We start from the raw sequence: 23,393 nt of genomic DNA, 5'->3' as shown, positions 1-23,393 counted from the left end.
AACAAAATTCAAAACAGAAATTAAAAAAACAGAAAAATGAAAAAGGAAATAGAAGAGAGAAGGACTTACCCTGGTGGACCTCAGCACCGTAGCAGCCCAACAACCATCTCCACACCAAACCACCAGCAGCCCAGCACCGCACCCGCCGAAGCAGCCAACGCAGCCTCGGACGCGGCCCAGCCCAAAGCCACATACCGATTCGATTGCTTTAAAATTCGTGCGAGAAGAAAAACGTCGTCGTCGTCGTCTCCGAGCTCGACAGCGCGGAGGCGCCAGTAGACGCTGTCCCCGACGTGGATAAGAACGCCACCGGACGCCGCGGACACACTCGAGCTCTACCTAAACTATTCGCGTCCGAGCTTATCCCGGAGGAAAAGATCTTCGTCAAAATGAACCCACCAGGCACCGCCACATCCCGACCATGGCCGTCGCCGTGTCGAGGCCTCGAAGCTTCTCTGAGCCTATAAATTGGTGGAGAGCATCACCGTGCACTCCTTGTTCACCTCCACCACTTCAATCCCTGTCTAGCCCCTTCTATCTATCACTGGAACCACCGCCATGGCCGGCCAGTTCTCCGGCTAGCCGTCGATAGAAGCCACCCCGGAGTCCACCGTTAGGTCGAGGAGATGCGCCTTGGTGTGTAGATCTTCTGGGAGCAAGCAGGCATCAAGGGGAGTTCGGAACCAGGAGGATTTCACCGTTCCCTTTCACTCGGGTTCACCGGAAACAGGTCAATCGCCGCCGTCTCCGTCAACAATCGTCGTCGCCGACCACACCAGCAGGTTCAGGGTGAGTTTGCGCGCCGTTAGAGCATACTCTCGCTTCCTAGTATCACCTGTAGCGTCTGATTCGATTCTCGTCGGAGTAAACCACCGCAGCATCCCTTTGCCGGCGATGCTCCGATGAGTCCCTGCGGAAACCACCACCACCATTCGTCTCGCCTTGCGGTACTCGTTCGAATACACCTATTCGCGCGTCCTGGGAGGCCCTGTAGCGTAGCGCCGCCGTGATTTGGTCGCCGGCGTTTAACCGCCGGCAACGCCAACGTGGCGGTGGGGTCCCGTGTGCCTGTTGACTGGTCGTTTCCATCGTGGCAACTGACCTAGTCAACGACCCCACCTGTCTGTGACTAAGGTTAGATCCAGATCGGTACCTCTAGTATTTTTGTTTATTTCAAATTCCAGAAAATAGCTGAAACTTTACAGAAATAGATTAAATTCATTTCAACTCAGAAAAATATGAATAATATATCAAAATGCTCACAAAAATAAACTCTATTCAAATAAAATATAAAACAAAAATGTGTGACAAAATGAAATTTCACTTATTTTTAACCTTATTAATTATGCCATTTCAATTATTTAAAATACAATTTGAATTCAATAAATTGTTAAGTGTAAAAATTAAATTTTAACTATTCAGTAACTAAGTAAAATGTTAGGATTAATTTTATTTACCATATTTGCATTAACTTAATTATTAGTGGTAATTCATAAATCCTAATTGCAAATTACTATTTTCCATTTTCTTTAAATAGTAATAACTCAAGAAAATATTATAAGCCAATATTATTTTGGTAAATCAAAACTTATTTACTTAAACATCTTTAGTTAACAAGTTAATTATTTTAAACCCTAATAACAATTATTAAACCCCGATTCTAAATTAAACCTAAATAAGAATTACCCTAATTATTAAATCTTGTGGAGATTAATAAAATGTTAAACCATTATTAATTTAACTCAAAGTAATTAGTAACCACAACTCTATTACCAATTATCATTTTAGGAGTTGTGCCATAATTTAGAAACCCTAAGTTTAATTTAAGTAAGACATTGATCTCATTATTTCATGTGTTCATCCATAGTAGTTGCAAACCTAAAACCCTAAGAATTTAACCCATGTGAACATAGCCACTTCAACTTTACTTGTAGAACCTTGATAAGTAACCAATGAATGCATAATCATGATCCATCAACCTAAAACCAATTCACATGAATCATCATTTCATGTCTCCAATTCCAATTTAAAACCTATATGATCCACTAGTGCCACCTAAATAAAAACCCTAGCTTGCTACCACATGTTAGCACCATTGATCATCAATCCTATATACCATACCATTAGGGTCAACCTCAACCATCATAATTTAGTAGCACCATAATAATAAACCCTAATACCAACATTGTGTAGCAAATCACATTACATGCTCCTAATCAACTAAACCCTACTTACGAAATGATAAGTCACTTAGCTTAGAAACTATTAGTGATTATTTAGTGAAGCAAATAAGAAACCATAGTAATAACCTTACCAATACTTGCTATATAGAAACCCAATCCAAATTAAGAATAAACTAGTTCCTATTAGTGAAACTAAAGGAATCCAATAGTAAACCCTAGAAAACCATAGCACCTATGTATAGTAGTTCATATTCTTATTTAACCTGTTCTTCAAGAGTTATTCTTTTGAAGTACAAGTGTCAATCAAACCTTAGAAGCCTTAATCCTTCTTTGAAATACTCATTATTTCTTAACTAACATGTTCTTCAAAAGTTATTCTTTTGAAGTACTAGCAAAAGTGCCCGTGCGTTGCACTGGGATGAATAAATGCTCTAACGGTCCATCAAACCATCCGTGTTGATATTTCTTCTCTTTGTCTCCATCGTCGATGATGGTCATGTTTTTTTCTATTCATGGCGAATATAATTATATCTAATACAAACAACTAACTATGTTGGATCTCTCCAGGTTTTATTAATTTAAAGTCGGGTATTCATATGCCTTTTATTTTAAAAAAAAAACTAACTCCAAAGCTTACGATCAGAATAACACTTTTTATTAAAAATATTAAACATTGCAGACTCAGATTTTCGAATAATTAAAGTTTCAATTTGTAATTAAATAATTCGTAGTTTTTTAATGTACTATTTTCTGGTTTTAATTTCAATATAATTTCATTTAAGTATAATAATATATATTTTTTGTGCTACACTGCACATGTTTTCGGCACCAGGACATCTTACAAGACAGTGCAAGGAAAAAAAAGCTTATGCAAGAAAGTCTAGTACGATACCACAAGAATGATCATGAGATGTCTCACATTTTTTGAGCGTCGATCAAACTGTTTGTAGTTGTTGTTCTTTCAGAGAATGTATCTCTTAAAAGCTTTAGAAAGCACGCAACTCCATCTCTGATGGCATTGCAGTAGGGCAGTAGTACACGGGAGCAAACACTCGCACGCTCAGTTGGAAGGTCCGGTGGCTGCTCCCGGCGTCCGTGTGAGCGCCGATGCCGTCGGTGCTGTCGTCGCCAGCGGAACAGGCGTTCTAGGCTATGGGGTTAGCGCGACCAGCGGCGGCTTTAGTCGACGGTGCTGCCCTCGCCGGTGGAAGGTGCGTTTGAGGCCATGTGCGCATTGGCCAACGGCGGCTTTAGTAGGACGGAGTAGGAATACTACTTCACGTATGGGTGGACAACGTGTCGCTGCAGCCATTCTCGAGGGATGAGTGGGAAAACCAATGCGCCGCAGCCATCAAGAAAGCCCAGAAGGAAGATGGTGCGGCTCCGGGTGAGGGACACGGTCAGCAACTTGGAGGCAGGGGTCGGCGATTAGCCAGGAGATCCTCTGCAAAACCAGTAGTACCAGCAGTGGTTCACCAAGCAGTTCACGTTCAGCACCTTCAAGAACGAGATGAACTGGTACATCACGGAGGTGCCGGGCTGGGAGGACTACTACGTCCTGTCGACATGCTCCAGGTCGCGCAGAGGCACTTCGTCTGCCGTTCACGGGCACAACATCTTCTGGGATGACCACATAGATGGGATGGGTGAAGGCAGTAAGACACTCAGCCTCGACCAGCTCCGTCGCTGGCTGTTCCTGCTCCGGCGGTCAGTACTCGGCGTCGTTCTCTATTGCTGATATGGGGGCAGCTGCTGTCTGCATCCGGCAGCCCGGCAGAGGCACCAACGTCCTGTTATCAAGTTCGATGGATTCCTAGCGCCCTCCTCCTTGTTCATGCGAGCCGCTTCGCCGCCCCGTCGCAATATTGATTCCTAGCGCCTCTTCCTCTTGTTCATGTGATCCGCGCCGCCGCTCTGTTGTCAAGATCGATTTGTGGAGGCTCGGTCGACCGATCTAGTTCTATATAAATGAGTGTTTACATAAGGTATGTTACGTCCTGGACTCTTTTCTGAAGGAAGGAGACCTTACCTGATACATGTGGGTGACGATTACGTATAGATTTTCTATATTGGTAGGTTTCCTTGCCAGCATGAACAAATCGGTAGCGATAGGGAAGCCTAGGAAAACGTATAGGCGGTCGGACGAAAGCGCATTGCGACGGACCAAACCACGGAAACGTTAGCTCCTTTATTATTAGGTATAGATATAGATAGTATAAGTAATCATCAACCATGTTCTGTAGAACTTAAAATTGATAACTGTTCTTTATATATTATTTCACCACTATTCTTTATGTGTATGATTTTTATGATGTCTTATATCACTTGGTTATGATGATAATATAATCAAACCCTAATAAGAACCTTGTTTGAGAACCATTCTAAAAAGTGCAACCAACCCTAAAGAAATCTTTACAACTCATACATCCTAAATCATCGAGGTTAGGTTACGCTCGGGACGATTGCATCTCATACTATGCATTATAGCATCTTTGCCAGTTCTTTAAACATTGTCCTTACCGGACGATGATGGTATTTCAGAATTTGGAGTTATCACGTATCGAGGCTTTTGCCTGCATAATCTTGCAGTCAAGAAAGGCAAGTTCATCGCTTGCTCATGTCATTTGATTATTTTTATCAAACTATATGCAAAGTACTATACTTATCACTCATGCATTGAAAAGCAAATATTATTTTACAATTATGAATATGACTATGTGGTGGGCAATGGAACCATGGTATGTGTTGATATGGTGGAGGTTCCATTGCAATGGGTTATATCACCCTAGGATTAATTACCAATGCCGTCCGGTGATTCTAGCGCCGTACATATCGCGTTATCCATAAGATCTATAATGGCTCTGGGAAGTCAGCTGTATCTTTTTCCTTACTGCACGCCAACGGATTGGTAGAGCCGGCGGGGTGTTGGAGGCACTTGCCGTAGGTTGGGATGGCCTTTTAAATCCCCATCCATTAGTGATGATGGCTCTACGATCTATGAAGGATTGTCCAAAGTACACCATGAGTAAAGCCGTATTATCGGGGGAAGTCTACTGGAGGTGTGCGGGTGGACAAAAGGGTGGGTTTGCAGTCGCGGAGAAGGCAGTGATTGGCTTGGATCTTATACTGGGCCTCACACCAAAGGAAGTGTGGACGAGGACATACTCTCGGCCGGCAACATGGTTAAGATCTCTTGTGGGGTAAAGTAACGCACCTCTGCGAGAGGGTATCAAGAATTGTGATCTGTCACTCCCTGTTCGGGAAGGGAGCTGCGAACGCGGCAGGAAAGGAACTCCACGAAGTTCTGTTCAACTCTGTGAAGATTGACGGGCATAGTTTTCAGAATAAAATAAACCTTTTGAAGAAATGTTTATGAAAACTTGCATTGGCCTGTGACTTTCGGTCTATGGCTGTAGCTAGTGCATGATACACCTATTTCCTAATATGAACTTGCTGAGTACGCTCGTACTCATTCTATCCCATTTGAACCCCTTCTTAGATCAAGGCACCGAAGGAGAAACTACCGTCGAACTCGAAGACAAAGGAGTCAAGCTGCAACAAGATGAAGAATCCAATCAAAGAAGTCAATGGAGTCAACTTCGCATCGGTTATAATGGAAACCTAGACTAGTAATAGAAGGGAACCTTTCCCTAATCCTAGCACCTAAGTAGCTAGATTTCTATAGCAAGCCAAGTAGCTCTTGAACTTGAGTTAGCAATAAGATAGACTACGAGTCGTTCTTATGGAGCTTTATTTGAAGTTTTACCTCACTGTAAAGTAGGAGGTTGTGTTGATCTTATGTAAACAGTTCGTGTGTACTTCTATAGACATACCTTGGACTCGCATATGTTTCTGTTGTACCACTCTGAGAGATGTAATATGAGTGGAACGGTGTTTCACTTGTGTTATGTCAACGACTTGTGTACTACACCATGCAGTGGTACGCTGGGTCACCACAATATCCATATGTTTTGTAGCATCCCCTCCTTCGGTGAAGTAGCTCACACATAAAGTATATTAATCATATAATTTGAAGTTTATGGTGTAGTATATTTAAGATTGTTGCGTTTTGACAAAGCATTTGCATCCACCATCACAAGTCACAACGTTACTAACAGGTAAAAAATAGGTTTATGCAACTATAGTCCTCAAAATGTACAATCAAAGATCGACGAGAAGATCATCGAATCAATTGCTAAATCTCCAACCTAATTGTATTTCTTTGGAGATGAACTGAGTATTCATAGGTGGCAACGGCGGAGAGGCGACATCGCGTGGGGTGTGGGGGCAGGTAGGGGAGGACGAGATCGCCAACCAATGACTGGGAGCGCGTTGCCTGGCCAACTGTTATTTTTACGGCTTCTAGTACGCTCGTTTACTTGCACATTTTTTTTAGTTTGAAAAAATCATTGGAACATATAGAAACAGAAAAAAGTTGAAGTGAAGGGGAGCTCCTATGTCTGGATTTTTTTAAACATGATAATAATATATCCTAACGATATTTTTTAATCCAAATAAAATCTTTGGACATCATTTCTGTAGTATCACTTTGTTCCACAATGTAAGCCGTTTTAACGAACTAGGGAGTATAAGCTATATCCTCCACCCAACAATTCAAAAACCTGGAATTAGTCTCAACCATTATTATTATACTTATTAATCTTACTTGTAAATAGTATTTGCATGATTATCATAGACACCAAAAAAAAAGTTTGCCCTATTGGTAAATCATTTTACTCACTCGCTAACCTCGTCTTCGACATACATGGATGTTTTCGTCACTTCTGTAACTTTTTTTTGTCTTGGTGAAACATCGTCGTGCCATTTTCTCCATGACATGGAGAAATGTTAAGTGAGACTTAATGTAAAGGAAGGTAGCGAAGATATAATAAGAGCTACATGGTGGATGCCGCTAACGCCATATATGTATATTAAAATTACTCTCGGAACCGTAAATAAACAACAGGAGGTGATGTAGTTCTAGAATTCTATAGTTAATAAATGAGTAGATTATATTTTAGCACCCAAATATGACTATTGTGACCCTAAGCACTAGATTTACAGGGCTGTTATAAATATACCCGTCAAGAAACACATTGGCACGATGTGCCCAGTTTTACAATTAACAACTAGGCAAGTAACTTTACATGTAGCCAACTAGTTGGTAAGAACGACGCCACACCTCATTGCGCAGTATGGTTAAGACAAACTAGCTAGACCTAACTCCTCGTTCGGGTTTCTCTAGTGTGATTTCCAATCCTATTAGGGTGGAACGTATAGGGCACATTTAGCAATGAGTGGGAGTCGGGGTGATTTGTTGTCGATGGCGATGATACGACCGGCTAGGGTGTTTTTTCTAAACAATCCCTTGATTTTGTGGTGTCATCTTTGTGTAGGGCCTTTTGAGAAGAGTATGCATTGTTGTTATTTAGCTTGGTTGATGCTTGAGTCCATTAACTCAAACAAGGTTTAATTTATATATTTGGTTTGGTATTTGTGTTCACTCTACTTAAATCTAAATATATTGAAGCAAACGTGCCACTGTGGCATGTTGAACTAGTCCGAGTGACAATGTATGCAAAACATGGTAGAGAGACATAGATTATCTATAGGCTTGAGGCGGAATGTCTTTTAAGTTTTGCAAATTTGTTTAAGAAACTCTTCGGTGTCACAACAACAGAATTTTCATGTGAGAGGTTACAAATCGTCTTTGAGCACACACTAGCACAATGCAAAAGGCCGCGATTAACTAGAGACCGGCTTCGTCTCACTACAGTTACTACTCTTTTCTTTCTTCAGATAAAGAGAATTAGACGGGAGGGGTTTATATAGTGATGAACAATTAGCACAAAGCCGGATGTATGAGCTTATGGTGGTGATACATTCTGGTATTTTAGCGACTTAATCTTGGTGCACACTTCCTCTATTGGTGATCCTCTCTTGTTCCCATGCATCCATGTCTATTAGAACATTGGAACTTCGAAGTTCTACTCTAATCATGTGTTCTACTTTCACCTCTAGAAGAAGAGCCCATCTCCATCTCACCATTGCAATGTTCTTACTCCATGTAGGAATCCACCCTGATCTTGTCGCAAATTCTGATGCTTCCAAGTCCTAGGATGTTGCATTGCAAGTTTTGTTTTGAGCAAGTACATGGACATTGCATTTGGTGTGTGCTAATGTACTTATATGAACCTAGCAACGTTATAAGTTCTAGACCTTGCTTGACATCATATATGTAGAATGGCTTCTTTGTGAAATATTGGTGTTGTTTGGTCCCCTAGCTTGTCCTCTTATATAGCACCCTTATTACATCCAAGGTTGACACTTTGTAGCGCAACAACCTTATGGTGGGTATTGCCATGAAGTTCAATGGTTCCAGGAGCACATGGATATATTTTTCTTCCGAGAAAACAGAGAAATCATTTGCATTTCATTTCATTCAAAATGTAGAAGATTCAACCGTGCAAGCCTCATATATATCCATGTGTTTTTTAGCATCCCCTCCTTCGGTGAAGTAGCTCACGGATAAATTATATTAATCATATAAATCGAAGTTCATGGTGTAGTATATTTAAGATTGTTGCATTTTGACAAAGCATTTGCATCCACCATCACAAGTCACAGCGTTACTAACAGGTAAAAAATGGGTTTATGTAACTATAGTCTTCAAAATGTACAATCAAAGATCAACGAGAAGATCATCGAATCAATTGCTAAAACTCCAACTTAATTATATTTGTTTGGAGATGAACTGAGTATTCAGGAGAGTTAAACACACACTAGATGATATCGATGGAGCTTCATACAAGGAAGAAACTACATAATATGTCCTTTATTCACTTTTTTGGGGGGAGGAGGACAAAATTGACATGGACGGAGGCGGTAAAAATAGACTTGAGGGAATGGAATGTCCCTGAAGTACGCTCGTTTACTTGCACATTTTTTTATATTTCAAAAAAAAATCATTGGAAACATATATAAACAGAAAAATGGTCAAGTGAAGGGGAGCTTCTATCTGTGGATTTTCTTCAACATAACTATATTTCTTAATCGAAATTAAAATATTTGGACATCCTTTATGTAGTTCACTTTGTATCATCATGTAAGCTGTTTAATTTAGCGAACTAGTGAGTATCAGCTATAACCTCCATCCAGAAATTCAAAAATTACTCTCAACTATATATTATTGCAATTATTAATCTTACTTGTAAATAGTATTTGCGAGATTATCATAGACACCCAAAAAAATAGTTTGCCCTAATTGTGAACTCATTTTACTGCGCTCGCTAACCACGTTGTCGACATACATGGATGTTTTTCTCACTCCTGTAACATATGTTTTGTCTTGACGATCATCTTCGTGCCATTTTCTCCATGATATAGGTAAATGGTAAGTGAGATGACATGTATGGGAAGGTAGCGAAGATATGATAAGAGTGATGTGGTGGATGCCGCTAATGCCATATGTGGGTATTAAAATTACTCCCGGAACCCGAAATAAACAACATGACGTGAGGTAGTTCAAGAATTTTATAGGCTAAATAAATGAGTACATTGTATTTTAGCACCCGCAAACAATTGAGACCTTAAGTGCTAGATTTACAAGTTTGTCACCAATATACCCGTCAAGAAACACATTGACACGATGTACTCGATTTTACCATTAACAATTAGGCATGTAACTTTACAAGAAATCTACTATAGTTGGTAAGGATGGCACCACACCTCGTTGCAAATGATGGTTAAGACAAAATAGACCTAACTCCTCGTGCGGGCTTCCCTAGTGTGATTTCATATCCTGTTAGTGTGGAACGTATAGGGCACATTTGGAAATGGGTGGGAGTCGGGGTGATTCGCTGTCGACGGTGATGATAGGAGCGGCTAGGGTGGCGATTAAAGCCGTTCTGTTCTAAGCAATCACTTGATTTTGTCGGTGTCATCTTTGTGTAGGACCTTTTGAGAAGAGTATACATTGTTTCTATTTAGCTTGGTTAATGGGATCACTCGAGTACATTAAGTCTAACATGGTTTAATTTATATCTTTGGTTTGGTATTTGTGTTCACTCTACTTGAGTCTAAACATATTGGAGCAAACATGCCATTGCGACATGTTGGACTAGGCCGAGTGATAGAGTATGCAGAACATGGTAGAGAGACATAGCTCATCTATAGCCTTGAGGTGGAACGTATTTAAGTTTTGCAAGTTTGTTTAACAAACTCTTTTGTGTGACAACCAACAGAGTTTTCGTGTAAGAGGTTACAAGTCGCATTTGAGCACACACTAGCACAAATGCAAAAGGTGGCGATTAATTAACTAGAGATTAGTTTCGTCTTCTCACTACAGTTACTAGTCTTCTTTTCTTTACATAAGGAGAATTAGATGGGAGTGGTTTACAGAGTGATGAACTAGCACAAATTGGGAAGTATCTGAGCTTCTAGTGGTGACATATTCTGGTTTAGAGACTTAATCTTGGTGTAAACTTCTTGTATTGGTAATCCTCTCTTGTTCCCATGCACCCATGTTTATTGGAACATTGAAACTTTCAAGTACTACCTTAATCATGTGTACTACTTATGGTGTCACCTGTAGAAGAAGAGACCATCTTCATCGCACCATTGCAATGTTCCTACTTCATATAGGAATCCACGCTGATCTTGTCGCAAATTCTGATGCTTCCAAGTCCTAGGATGTTGCATTGCAATATTTTTTTTGACCAAGTCTATTTGCATTGCATTTGGTGTGTGTTGATGTAGTAATATGAACCTAGCAATGTTCTAAGTGCTAGACCTTGCTGGACATCATATATGTAGAATGGCTTCTTTGTGAAATCATGATGTTGTTTGATCCCCTTGCCACACTTATGTAGAACCTTCAGTACATTCAAGGTTGACACTTTGTAGTGCAATATCCTTACGGTCGGTATTGCCATGAAGTCCAATGCTTTCAGGAGCACATGGGCATATTTTTTCGAGTAAACAGAGAAATCACTTTCATTTCATTTCATTTCATTCAAAATGTAGAAGGTTCAACAGTGCAATACTCATAAATATCCATGTGTTTTTTTATCATCCCCTCAATTGGTGAAATAGCTCAATCATAAAATATATTAATCATACAAATCAAAGTTCATGGTGTAGTATATTTAAGATTTTTGCATTTTGATAAAGCATTGGCATCCACCATCGCAAGTCACAACGTTACTAACAGGTAGAAAATGGGTTTATGCAACTATAGTATTTGCAATGTACAATCAAACATCGGCGAGAAGATCATCGAATGAATTGTTAAAACTCCAATTTAATTCTATTTGTTTGGAGATGAACTGAGTATTTGGGAGGGGTAAACGCACACTAGCTGATATCGATGGAGCTTCATACGAGGAAGAATCTACATAATGTGTCCTTATTCACATTTGTTTGTGAGGAAGAGCAAAGTTGATGTGGCCGGAGATGGTAAAAAGAGACTTCAGGGAGTGGAATGTCTCTAAAGATTTGGCTCTTGATAACACCGCACAAAAATCAACGATCCATGCACCGGAATCTTGGTTTACTTGTTCTTACTTCTATCTCCTTGTTTTGGTTTTGTTATGTTTTCGTTGGGTTTCATATCTAGCCTACCCAACCTGCATGCTTGAGAAAAAAGTTTAATGTTATTGTTGTTGTATGAATCATCGAGCTCGAATGTAGGTTCCCCTTCATAGTTGCGGACTTTTTTTATTTTTTTACCAGTACAATCTTTGTAAGTGCACCGAGCACTAAAAGTGGAGTCAGATAAGATTTTGCTTGCCCTTGCTAGCTTGGATATACCCTGCAAAATTACCATCATGTCATGTGGGTCATCCTTGTCAGTTTTTAAAGGTTTAATTAATGATCAAGAGGGTACATTGGGTCAACGAGTTTCTTAAACGGGGTACTTTGATGATAACTTTTTACAGATAAGGAACACTGACCTGCGCAAAAAAAAAAGAATATGATCATCACATCTGCCACCTTTTAGGAAACCATAAGTGGAATTTATCCTCTAGTTTATCAAGATGGACTGACCACTAATTTAATCCTTATTTATGTATATGGCACTGTAAATAGTTGTTCCCTATTTAATAAATTGTGGTGGGGCATCACAGTTTCTTGTCGAATGTACTCTAGCTAAATTAAACTATGCTTTTAGTATGAAAGAGATTTGGTTATGCATGCTTGGGTCAGGTAAGTGGGCATTCTCTCTTACACACAAATAGAGCTTCCCGGCGATGCGCACGGTTTGTGTCAAACATATGAAAGGTTTTCAATTACAATTTTTCGAAATACTCAAATAAGTGCTAACTATTTTTTCTTTGATAAATGACTCTTCATTATTCAAGAGATTCAACCTTACACCTCGTTTCTTCATAACTAGAATACACAAAACCGTCCAACTTCAAGGTGCCAACTAAATACGAGAAATCGTCAGAACCTCCTCCGTAATTTTGTTAACCAGAACATCTAGTGACCTGAGAATTCAAATATTGTGAAAAAAAACCAGATTTGTACAACTTTTGCTTCCGTAAAAATGGTGTGCACCTTTATAATTTTCAGAAGGGGAAAATGATGTGTGAGTTAGCTTTTGCGTTACGGCGTTCATGTGCCTCTCTCTAATTACTCTGACGACCCCGCGTGCCAGTGCCACTCACTCGCGTCCGGTATCAAGCTCAAAAGCTCAAGCATGCCCCATCCTTCACTAGCTTCCAGAGGAGCCGCCGTTGTTTCTCCACCGTTGAAGAGCAAGTTGTTTGGTCCAACAAAAACGAAAGAAGAATATCTGTGAGATGAAGAATATGCTCAACCTGATGATGGAAGTAGAGCCGAATCCACGGTGTAGCGTCACCACTCACCACCAACACACCCGAGAGTGTCTTTGGCTTCTCTGACTGCAAAACATCTCGCTCTGCTACCCGAAGTTTCGAGCGCATTATCTCGTTGATTATTCACCTGAACCTGTGCACGGGTGTGCTTATTTTAAGCCCCTCGGAGATCCTAGATACTAGAGAAAATTTCCCACGTGAAGCTTGGCCACGGTGTTGACTAGACGCACGGACTATCCTATAGTGTGCTCGATCGTGTGGTCCCTTTCGGTTTCGCTTTCGCTGTTCCGTCCAGATCGATCAGGAGGAAACAAACGAGAAGGTCCGGCCTTGTACAAGGACAAGGAGCCTACCACTACCGGTACCAGATGGCTCTCTCTCGACCGTCAATTCAGCAACTTCCCTGTGATATGATGATATGATCTGTCTATCGTCCTCCAGAGATGAACTACAGGTCATATTACTCCAGTCAAAAAAGAAGGGCATGGGGATGGGGGAGAAGAGATAGACGCCGAGGCCGAGCGAGGTGGGGGCCCAGCGGGAGTGTGTGTGGCGTCGTCTTCTCATGGGCACGTGCCTTCAGAGGTGGCAACGGCGGAGAGGCGACGTCGCGTGGGGGCAGGACGAGATCGCCAACCAACTGCTGAGAGCTATACCTGTAAATGGCCACGTTCACGGCGGCCCACCAAGTACCGTTTGTGGCCTTTTAGGTTCAACGGGAGGAAGCATCTCGTCCATCTAGTCCCGTTAGGATAAGCGGTCGGCCGCTAGCCCAGTAACGCTATGATGCATTCAACTAACACTCCGATTCTGCTAAAAAAAACTAACACTCCGGCCGGCCGCCCGTCTGAGGATTATACACGTGTGTTGAACGGGCGAGCCTAGCTAGCGCTCGACCGCCGCATCCAATGCGCGCGGTCGATTATGGACAGCCCGCGTTTTTCCAATTTCGGAAATTTTGAGCCAGCTTGCTGTAAAAATAGAAAGCGTCGCGGTCGAGAATCGAACCAACGAACCTCGCGGATGTGCGATCCGCGCAGCGACGCAGCTGACCAGCTGGCCACCAATTACTTCGCGTCTATTTTGTACTGTATTCAACAGCCCGTAGCAAACAGTAAAATAACGAACTTGCTCAAAACTAAAAAACGTAGCAAATGAACCGGATCTAAAACATACAGTATTAGACGGAAATTAATTATGTCGGAGTGAATCTTTCCTAATTTTATTTAAAATATTTTAACAATATTTTAGCTCACAATTTATCAACCCCTACACATGATATTTATCAATGGTAATGCGAAAAAGTTATGGACCCAAAAAAGCTTATATTATTTAGAATATTTTGGATCATTTGTTGCTCATAATTTATCAACCCCTCTGTTCGTTATTTATCGACGGTAAATATGAAGAGTTATCAACCCATATAAGCTAATTTTATTTCGAATATATTTGGAATATTTTTAGCTTCCAAATTTATCAACCGCTCTGTCCCGTTATTTATCAACGGTAAATGTGAAGAGTTATCAACCCGAAAATACTAATTTAATTTAAAATATTATGGGAACATTTTTATCTCACAATTTATCAACCCCTCCACCTAATATTTATCAATGGTAATGCAAAAAGTTATTGACCCGATAAAGCTTATATTATTTAGAATATTGTAGGGAAATTTTTTGCTCACAATTTATCAACCCCTCTATTCGTTATTTATCGACGGTAAATATGAACAATTATCGACTCGTAAAAGTTAATTATATTTAGAATATCTTTGGAACATTTTTAGCTCCCCAAAATTTATCAACCCTTTCGCCCGTTATTTATCAACGGAAAATGTGAAGAGTTATCAACCCGAAATACTAATTTAGTTTAAAAAATTATGGGAATATTATTAGCTCACAATTTATCAACCGCTCTGCCCACTATTTATCAACGGTAAATATGAAAAGTTATCGACCCGAAAGGCTAATTTTATTTTGAATATTTTCTTGATTTTTATAGCTCACAATTTATCAACCCTCTCCCTAGTTGTTTATCAACAGTAAATATGAACAATTACCTACCCAAAAAACTAATTTTATTTTTAATATTTTGACGAAATTTTTAGCTTATAATTGATTTGAGTTGCAAATGTATTTATTTGAGTTGCAAGTGTATTTATTTGAGTTGCAAGTATATTTATTAAAGTTGCAAGTGGTTGTTCATTTGAGTTGCAAGTAGTTTTCCCCACCCGTTATTTTTTCCCTCTTAAAAACCACTAACCTAAAAAAGGGAATTAAAAAATAGTCCAAAGGAAATTGTACAAAGGGAATTATAAAACAGATAGCATAGCGAGGTTGAATTTTGAATAAAATTACGCAATCAAAAATAGCACAAAAGGGAATTCGCGATTTTTTTTAATATTTTTACGTTTATAACATGTACATTCTAGTACAAAAGATATATGTTTCTATTTCCGACAAGAAAATCTGGCAGCTCACATGGTCAGCAGTTCTCTATCCTGCGCGCGGGGTAAAAGGGCGCAGGTTCGGCGTACGCATTGAGAAAAAAGACTGGTTAAGCTAACTGCTCAACTAAACTTTATTTAATCGGTAAAAGACGTTCGATTTGCTAAATAGACACCCAGTAATAAAAAAAAGTGTGAGCGCGTTCCCTGGCCAGCCGTTATTACGGCTTCTAGTACGCTCGCTTACTTGCATTTTAATTTTAATAAAAAAAATCATTTGAAGCTTATAGAAGCAGAAAAATGTTGAAGTGAAGGGGAGCTTCTATATGTTGAATTTTTTCTGGTACATGATAATAGTATTGTTCTAATCATATTTATTAATCGAAATTGAAATCGTTGGATATCCTTTCATGTAACATACATGGAGACATGATAAGTGAGACGACATGTGAAGGAAGGTAGCCAAGATATAATAAGAGTGACGTGGTCAACGCAGCTAACGCCATATATGGATACTAAAATTACTCTTGAAACCCTAAATAAACCGGAGGTGAGATAGTTCTAGAATTTCATAGGTTAAATAAATTGGTAGCACATTATATTTTAGCACCCAAATTCGAACCATAAGTAGTACTAGATTTACAAGTCTGTCACCAATATACCCATCAAGAAACACGTAGACAGCGCCACACCTCATTGCCTTTGGATGGTTAAGAGAAACTAGACCCGACTCCTCGCTCCGGCTTCTCTAGGTCGAGTGAGTGTGTATGCAGAACATGGTAGAGAGACATAGCTCATATATAGGCTTGAAGCACAATGTCTTTTAAGTTTTTCAAATTTGTTTAACAAAATCTTTTGTGCCACAACCAACAGAGTTTTCATGTGAGATCGCAACTGGGCACACACTAGCACAGTGCAAAAGGCAATAATTAACTAGGGACTGATTTCATCTTCTTATTACAGTTATTAATCTTTCTTCCTTCATATAAAAATTAGTACATGAGAGAGGTTTACACAGTGATGAACAATTAGCATAAATTGGGAAATATGAGCTTCTCATACTAGACACGTTTTGGTATTCTAGCGACTTAATCTTGGTGTAAACTTTCTGTATTGGTAATCGTCTCTTGTTCTCATGCATCTAGGTCTATTGGAACATTGAAACTTCCAGGTACTACTCCAAGGATCTCTACTAGCTTGTGCGCCACATGTTGAAGAAGAGTCCATCTTCGTCTCACCATTGCAATGTTCTTACTCCATTTAGAAATCTACACTGATCTTGTCGGAAATTCTGACGCTTCCAAGTCCTATGATGTTGCATTGCAGGATTTTTTTTTGACCAACTCTATGTACATTGCATTTGGTGTGTGATGATGTAGTGATATGAACCTAGCAACGTTCTAAGTTATAGACCTTGTTGGACATCACATATGTAGAATGGCTTCTTTGTGAAATCATGATGTTGTTTGATCCCCTTGTCACACTTATATATCACCATTATTACATTCAAGGTTGACACTTTGTAGCGCAACAACCTTGCGATGGGTAATTTCATGAAGTTCAATGCTTCTGGGAGCACATGGGCATATTTCTTTTTGACAAAACATAGAATTCCCATGCATTTCATTTCATTCAAAATGTAGAAGGTTCAACAGTAAAAGCCTCATATGTACCCATCTGTGTGTTTTAGCGTCCCCTCCTTCAGTGAAGTAGCTCACTGATAAAATATATTGATCATACAAATCGAAGTTCATGGTAAAACATATTTAAGATTGCTGCATTTTAACAAAGCATTTGCATCCACCATCGCAAGTCACAACTTACTACCAGGTACAAAATAGGTTTAAGCAACTATAGGCTTTGCAATGTAGAATAATCAATGTACAATCAATTGCTAAAACTCGAACCTAATTCTATTTGTTTGGAGATGAACTGAGTATTCGGAAGGGGTAAACGCACACTAGATGATATCGATTGAGCTTCATACGAGGAAGAAAGTACATAATGTGTCATTATTCACATGTTTTTGCAAGGACAACTAAAGTTGACGTGAGCAGAGGTTGGTAAAAAAGAGACTTGAGGAACTGGAATGTCCCTAGATTTGTCTCTTGATAAGATAGCATGGAAATCAGCGATCCATGTACTGGAATCTTAGTTTACTTGTTCTTTTTTATCTCTCCTTGTTTTGGTTTGGTTATGTTTTCGTTGGGTTTCATATGTAGTCTACCACAAATTGCATGCTTGGAGAAAAAAGACTTCGATTATTGTTATGTATGAATCATCGAGATGGAATGTAAGTTTCCCTTCATCATGGCGGAATTTTTATTTCTTTACCGGTACATCCTTCATGAGTGCACTGAGCCACCAAAAGTGGAAGCCAGATGTGATTTTTGTTAACCATCACATGCAGGGTGGCCCTTACTAGCTTGGATATACCTTGCAAAATTGACATCATGTCATGTAGGTCATCCTTTTAAGGGTTAATTATTGGTCAAGTGGTTACATTGCGTCAACTAGTTTCTTAAATGGCATAATTTAATGATAATTTTTTTATAGATAAGGAACACTGACCGCCGCAAAAAAAAGGAACACTAATATCACATCTTCCACCTTTTAGGAAATAAAATGTAATTTATCCTCTAGTTTATCAAGATGGATTGATGATTAACGTAATCCGTGTTTGTGTATATAGCACTGTAAATAGTTGTTCCCTATTTAATAAAATTGTTGTGGAGCACCATAGTTTCTTGTAGAATGTACTCTAGATAAATTAAATTATGCTTTTTTGGTATGGGAAGGAGATTGGTTATGCTTTGGTCACGTAAGTGGGCATTCTCTCTTACACACAGATATAACTTCTCGGCGATGCGCACTTGGTGTCAAATATGTGAAAGTTTTTCAATTACAAGTTTTTGGAAATACTAAAATAAGTACAGGAGGCCAAACTCCAAGGTTTCAACTTTTTTCTTGATAAATAACGCTTCATCACTCAAGAGATTCGACCTTACATCTAGCATCTGCATAACTAGAATGCACAAAACCATCCAACTCCAAGGTGCCAACTAAATACGAGAAATCATCAGAACCTCCTCTGTAATTTTGTTAACCGGAACACTTAATGAGCTGAGAATTCAATATTGTGGAAAAAACCACTTTGTACCAACTTTTGCTTACGTAAAAAAATTATGCACCTTTATAATTTTCAAAAGTGGGGAAGATGTGTGAGCTAGCTTTTGCATTATAGTGTTCATGTTCCTCTCTCTAACCACTCTGACATCCCCTCGTGCCTCGCGCTCACGTTCGCTATCAAGCTCAAGCATGCGCCAGTCATCACTAGCTTCCAGAGCTCAAACATAGTGTAATATTGGTGTAAAGTTCATGTATTAGTAATCCTCTCTGTTCCCATGCATCTATGTCTATCGGAACATTGAAACTTTCAAGTACTATATATTCATTTGTACTAGTTCAGTGGTCACTGTAGAAGAAGAGCCCATCTTCATCTCACCAGTGCAACGGTCTTACTCCATATAGGAATCCGCGCTGATCTTGTCTCAAATTCTGATGCTTCCTAGTCCTAGGATGTTGCATTGCAAGATTTATTTGGACCAAGTCTATGTACATTGCATTTGGTGTGTGTTGATGTAATGATATGAACCTAGCGACGCTCTAAGTTCTAGACCTTCCTGAGCATCATATATGTAGAATGGCTTCTTTGCGAAATCATGATATCGTTTGATCCCCTTGTCACACTTATATAGCACCATTATTACATTCAAGTTTGACACTTTGTAGCGCAACAACCTTACGGTGGAACGGCGGAGAGGCAACACCGCGTGGGGGAGGACGAGATCGCCAACCAACGGCTGGAAGCGCGTTGCCTGGCCAGCCGTTATTTTTACGGCTTCTAGTACGCTCGTTTACTTGCAAATTTTTTTTTAAAAAAAGTCATTTAAATCTTATAGAAACAGAAAAATGTGAAAGTGAAGGGGAGCTGATTTTTTTGGTACATGATAATACTATGTTCTAATCATACTTCTTAATCGAAATTGAACTACAATGTCTTTTAAGTTTTTCAAATTTGTTTAACAAAACCTTTTGTGCCACAACCAACAGAGTTTTCATGTGAGAGGTTAAAAATCGCAATTGAGCACACACTAGCACAGTGCAAAAGGCGATAATTAATTAGAGACTGGTTTCGTCTTCTCATTACAGTTGCTAATATTTTTTTCTTCATATAAAAATTATTACATGGGAGAGGTTTACACAGTGATGAACAATTAGCATAAATTGCCAAGTATGAGCTTCTGATAGTGACACGTTTTGGTATTCTAGCGACTTAATCTTCGTGTAACTTCCTGTATTGGTAATCCTCTCTTGTTCCTATGCATACAGGACTTCAGGTACTAGCATATGAGCCACATCTAGAAGAAGAGTCCATCTTCATCTCACCATTGCCATGTTCTTACTCCATTTAGGAATCTACACTGATCTTGTCGGAAATTCTGACGCTTCCAAGTCCTATGATGTTGCATTGCAGGATTTTTTTGACCAACTCTATGTACATTGCATTTGGTGTGTGATGATGTAGTGATATGAACCTAGCAACGTTCTAAGTTATAGACCTTGTTGGACATCACATATGTAGAATGGCTTCTTGTGAAATCATGATGTTGTTTGATCCCCTTGTCACACTTATATATCACCATTATTACATTCAAGGTTGACACTTTGTAGCGCAACAACCTTGCGATGGGTAATTTCATGAAGTTCAATGCTTCCGGGAGCACATGGGCTTATTTCTTTCTGACAAAACATAGAATTCCCATGCATTTCATTTCATTCAAAATGTAGAAGGTTCAACAGTAAAAGCCTCATATGTACCCATGTGTGTGTTTTAGCGTCCCCTCCTTCAGTGAAGTAGCTCACTGACAAAATATTTTGATCATACAAATCGAAGTTCATGGTGCAACATATTTAAGATTGCTGCATTTTAACAAAGCATTTGCATTCACCATCGCAAGTCACAACTTACTACCAGGTACAAAATAGGTTTAAGCAACTATAGGCTTTGCAATGTAGAATCAAATAATCAATGTACAATCAATTGCTAAAACTCGAACCTAATTCTATTTGTTTGGAGATGATCTGAGTATTCGGAAGGGGTAAACGCACACTAGATGATATCGATTGAGCTTCATACGAGGAAGAAAGTACATAATGTGTCATTATTCACATGTTTTTGCAAGGACAACTAAAGTTGACGTGAGCAGAGGTTGGTAAAAAAGAGACTTGAGGAACTGGAATGTCCCTAGATTTGTCTCTTGATAAGATAGCATGGAAATCAGCGAACCATGTACTGGAATCTTAGTTTATTTGTTCTTTTTTATCTCTCCCTGTTTTGGTTTTGTTATGTTTTCGTTGGGTTTCATATGTAGTCTACCACAAATTGCATGCTTGGAGAAAAAAGACTTCGATTATTGTTATGTATGAATCATCGAGATGGAATGTAAGTTTCCCTTCATCATGGCGGAGTTTTTTTTTATTTCTTTACCGGTACATCCTTCATGAGTGCACTGAGCCACCAAAAGTGGAAGCCAGATGAGATTTTTGGTAACCATCACATGCAGGGTGGCCCTTACTAGATTGGATATACCTTGCAAAATTGACATCATGTCATGTAGGTCATCCTTTTAAGGGTTAATTATTGGTCAAGTGGTTACATTGCGTCAACTAGTTTCTTAAATGGAATACTTTAATGATAAAAAAATTATAGATAAGGAACACTGACCGTCGCAAAAAAAGGAACACTAACATCACATCTTCCACCTTTTAGGAAACAAAATGGAATTTATCCTCTAGTTTATCAATATGGATTGATGATTAATGTAATCCGTGTTTATGTATATAGCACTGTAAATAGTTGTTCCCTATTTAATAACATTGTTGTGGAGCATCACAGTTTCTTGTAGAATGTACTCTAGATAAATTAAATTATGCTTTTTGGTATGGGAAGGAGATTGGTTATGCTTTGGTCACGTAAGTGGGCATTCTCTCTTACACACAAATATAACTTCTCGGCGATGCGCACTTGGTGTCAAATATGTGAAAGTTTTTCAATTACAAGTTTTTGGAAATACTAAAATAAGTATAGGAGGCCAAACTCCAAGGTGTCAACTTTTTTTCTTGATAAATGACGCTTCATCACTCAAGAGATTCGACCTTATATCTAGCATCTGCATAACTAGAATGCACAAAACCATCCAAACCCAAGGTGCCAACTAAATACGAGAAATCATCAGAACCTCCTTTGTAATTTTGTTAACCAGAACACTTAATGAGCTGAGAATCCAAATATTGTGGAAAAAACCGCTTTGTACCAACTTTTGCTTACGTAAAAAAATTATGCACCTTTATAATTTTCAAAAGTGGGGAAGATGTGTGAGCTAGCTTTTGCATTATGGTGTTCATGTTCCTCTCTCTGACAACTCTGACACCCCCTCGTGCCTCGCGCTCACGTTTGCTATCAAGCATGCCCCAGTCATCACTAGCTTCTAGAGCTCAAACATAGTGTAATCTTGGTGTAAAGTTCCTGTATTAGTAATCCTCTCTGTTCCCATGCATCTATGTCTATCGGAACATTGAAACTTTCAAGTATTATTTTATTCATTTGTACTAGTTCTGTGGTCACCTGTAGAAGAAGAGCCCATCTTCATCTCACCAGTGCAATGTTCTTACTCCATATAGGAATCCGCGCTGATCTTGTCTCAAATTCTGATGCTTCCTAGTCCTAGGATGTTGCATTGCAAGATTTGTTTGGAACAAGTCTATGTACATTGCATTTGGTGTGTGTTGATGTAATGATATGAACCTAGCGACGCTCTAAGTTCTAGACCTTCCTGAGCATCATATATGTAGAATGGCTTCTTTGCGAAATCATGATGTCGTTTGATCCCCTTGTCACGCTTATATAGCACCATTATTACATTCAAGTTTGACACTTTGTAGCGCAACAACCTTACGGTGGAACGGCGGAGAGGCGATGCCGCATGGGGGAGGACGAGATCGCCAACCAACGGCTGGGAGCGCGTTGCCTGGCCAGCCGCTATTACGGCTTCTAGTATGCTCTTTTTATATATTTCAAAAAAATCATTGGAAACATATAGAAACAAAAAAAAAAGTTGAAGTGAAGGGGAGCTCCTATATGTTGAATTTTTTTATGGTACATGATAATAGTATGTTCTAATCATATTTCTTACTCGAAATTAAAATCTTTGGACATCCTTTCCGTAGTAGTATCATTTTGTTCCACAATGTAAGCTGTTTTAGCGAACTAGGGAGTATAACCTACATCCTCCATCCAACGATTCAAAAACCTCAAGTTACTCTCAACCATATATTATTATACTTATTGATCTTACATGTAAATAGTATTTGCATGATTATCATAGACACCAAACAAAAGTTTGCCATAATGGAGAACTCATTTTACTCACTCGCTAGCCTCGTCGTCGACATACATGGATGTTTTCGTCACTCCTGTAGCATTCTTTTTTTTTTGTCTTGGTGAAACAACGTCACTCCTCATTGCACTGAATGGTTAAGACAAATTGGACCCCACTCCTCGCTTGGGCTTCTGTAGGCCGAGTGAGTGTGTATACATAACATGGTAGAGACTAGGGAGACATAGCTCATCTATAAGCTTGAGAAGGAATGTATTTAAGTTTTGCAAGTTTGTTTAACAACAAACAAAGTTTTCGTGTAAGAGGTTACGCGTCGCATTTGAGCACACACCAGCACAAATGAAAAAGGCGGCAATTAACTAGAGCTTGGTTTCATCTTCTTACTACAGTTACTACTCTTCCTTTCTTCAGATAAGAAGAATTAGACGGGAGGGGTTACACAGTGATGAACAGTTAGCACAAA

Source organism: Lolium rigidum, chromosome 7 (genome assembly GCF_022539505.1).
Source record: "Lolium rigidum isolate FL_2022 chromosome 7, APGP_CSIRO_Lrig_0.1, whole genome shotgun sequence".
Lineage (NCBI taxonomy): Eukaryota > Viridiplantae > Streptophyta > Magnoliopsida > Poales > Poaceae > Lolium > Lolium rigidum.
The sequence above is the reverse complement of the archived record's forward strand: the minus strand, read 5'-3'. Positions refer to the sequence as shown.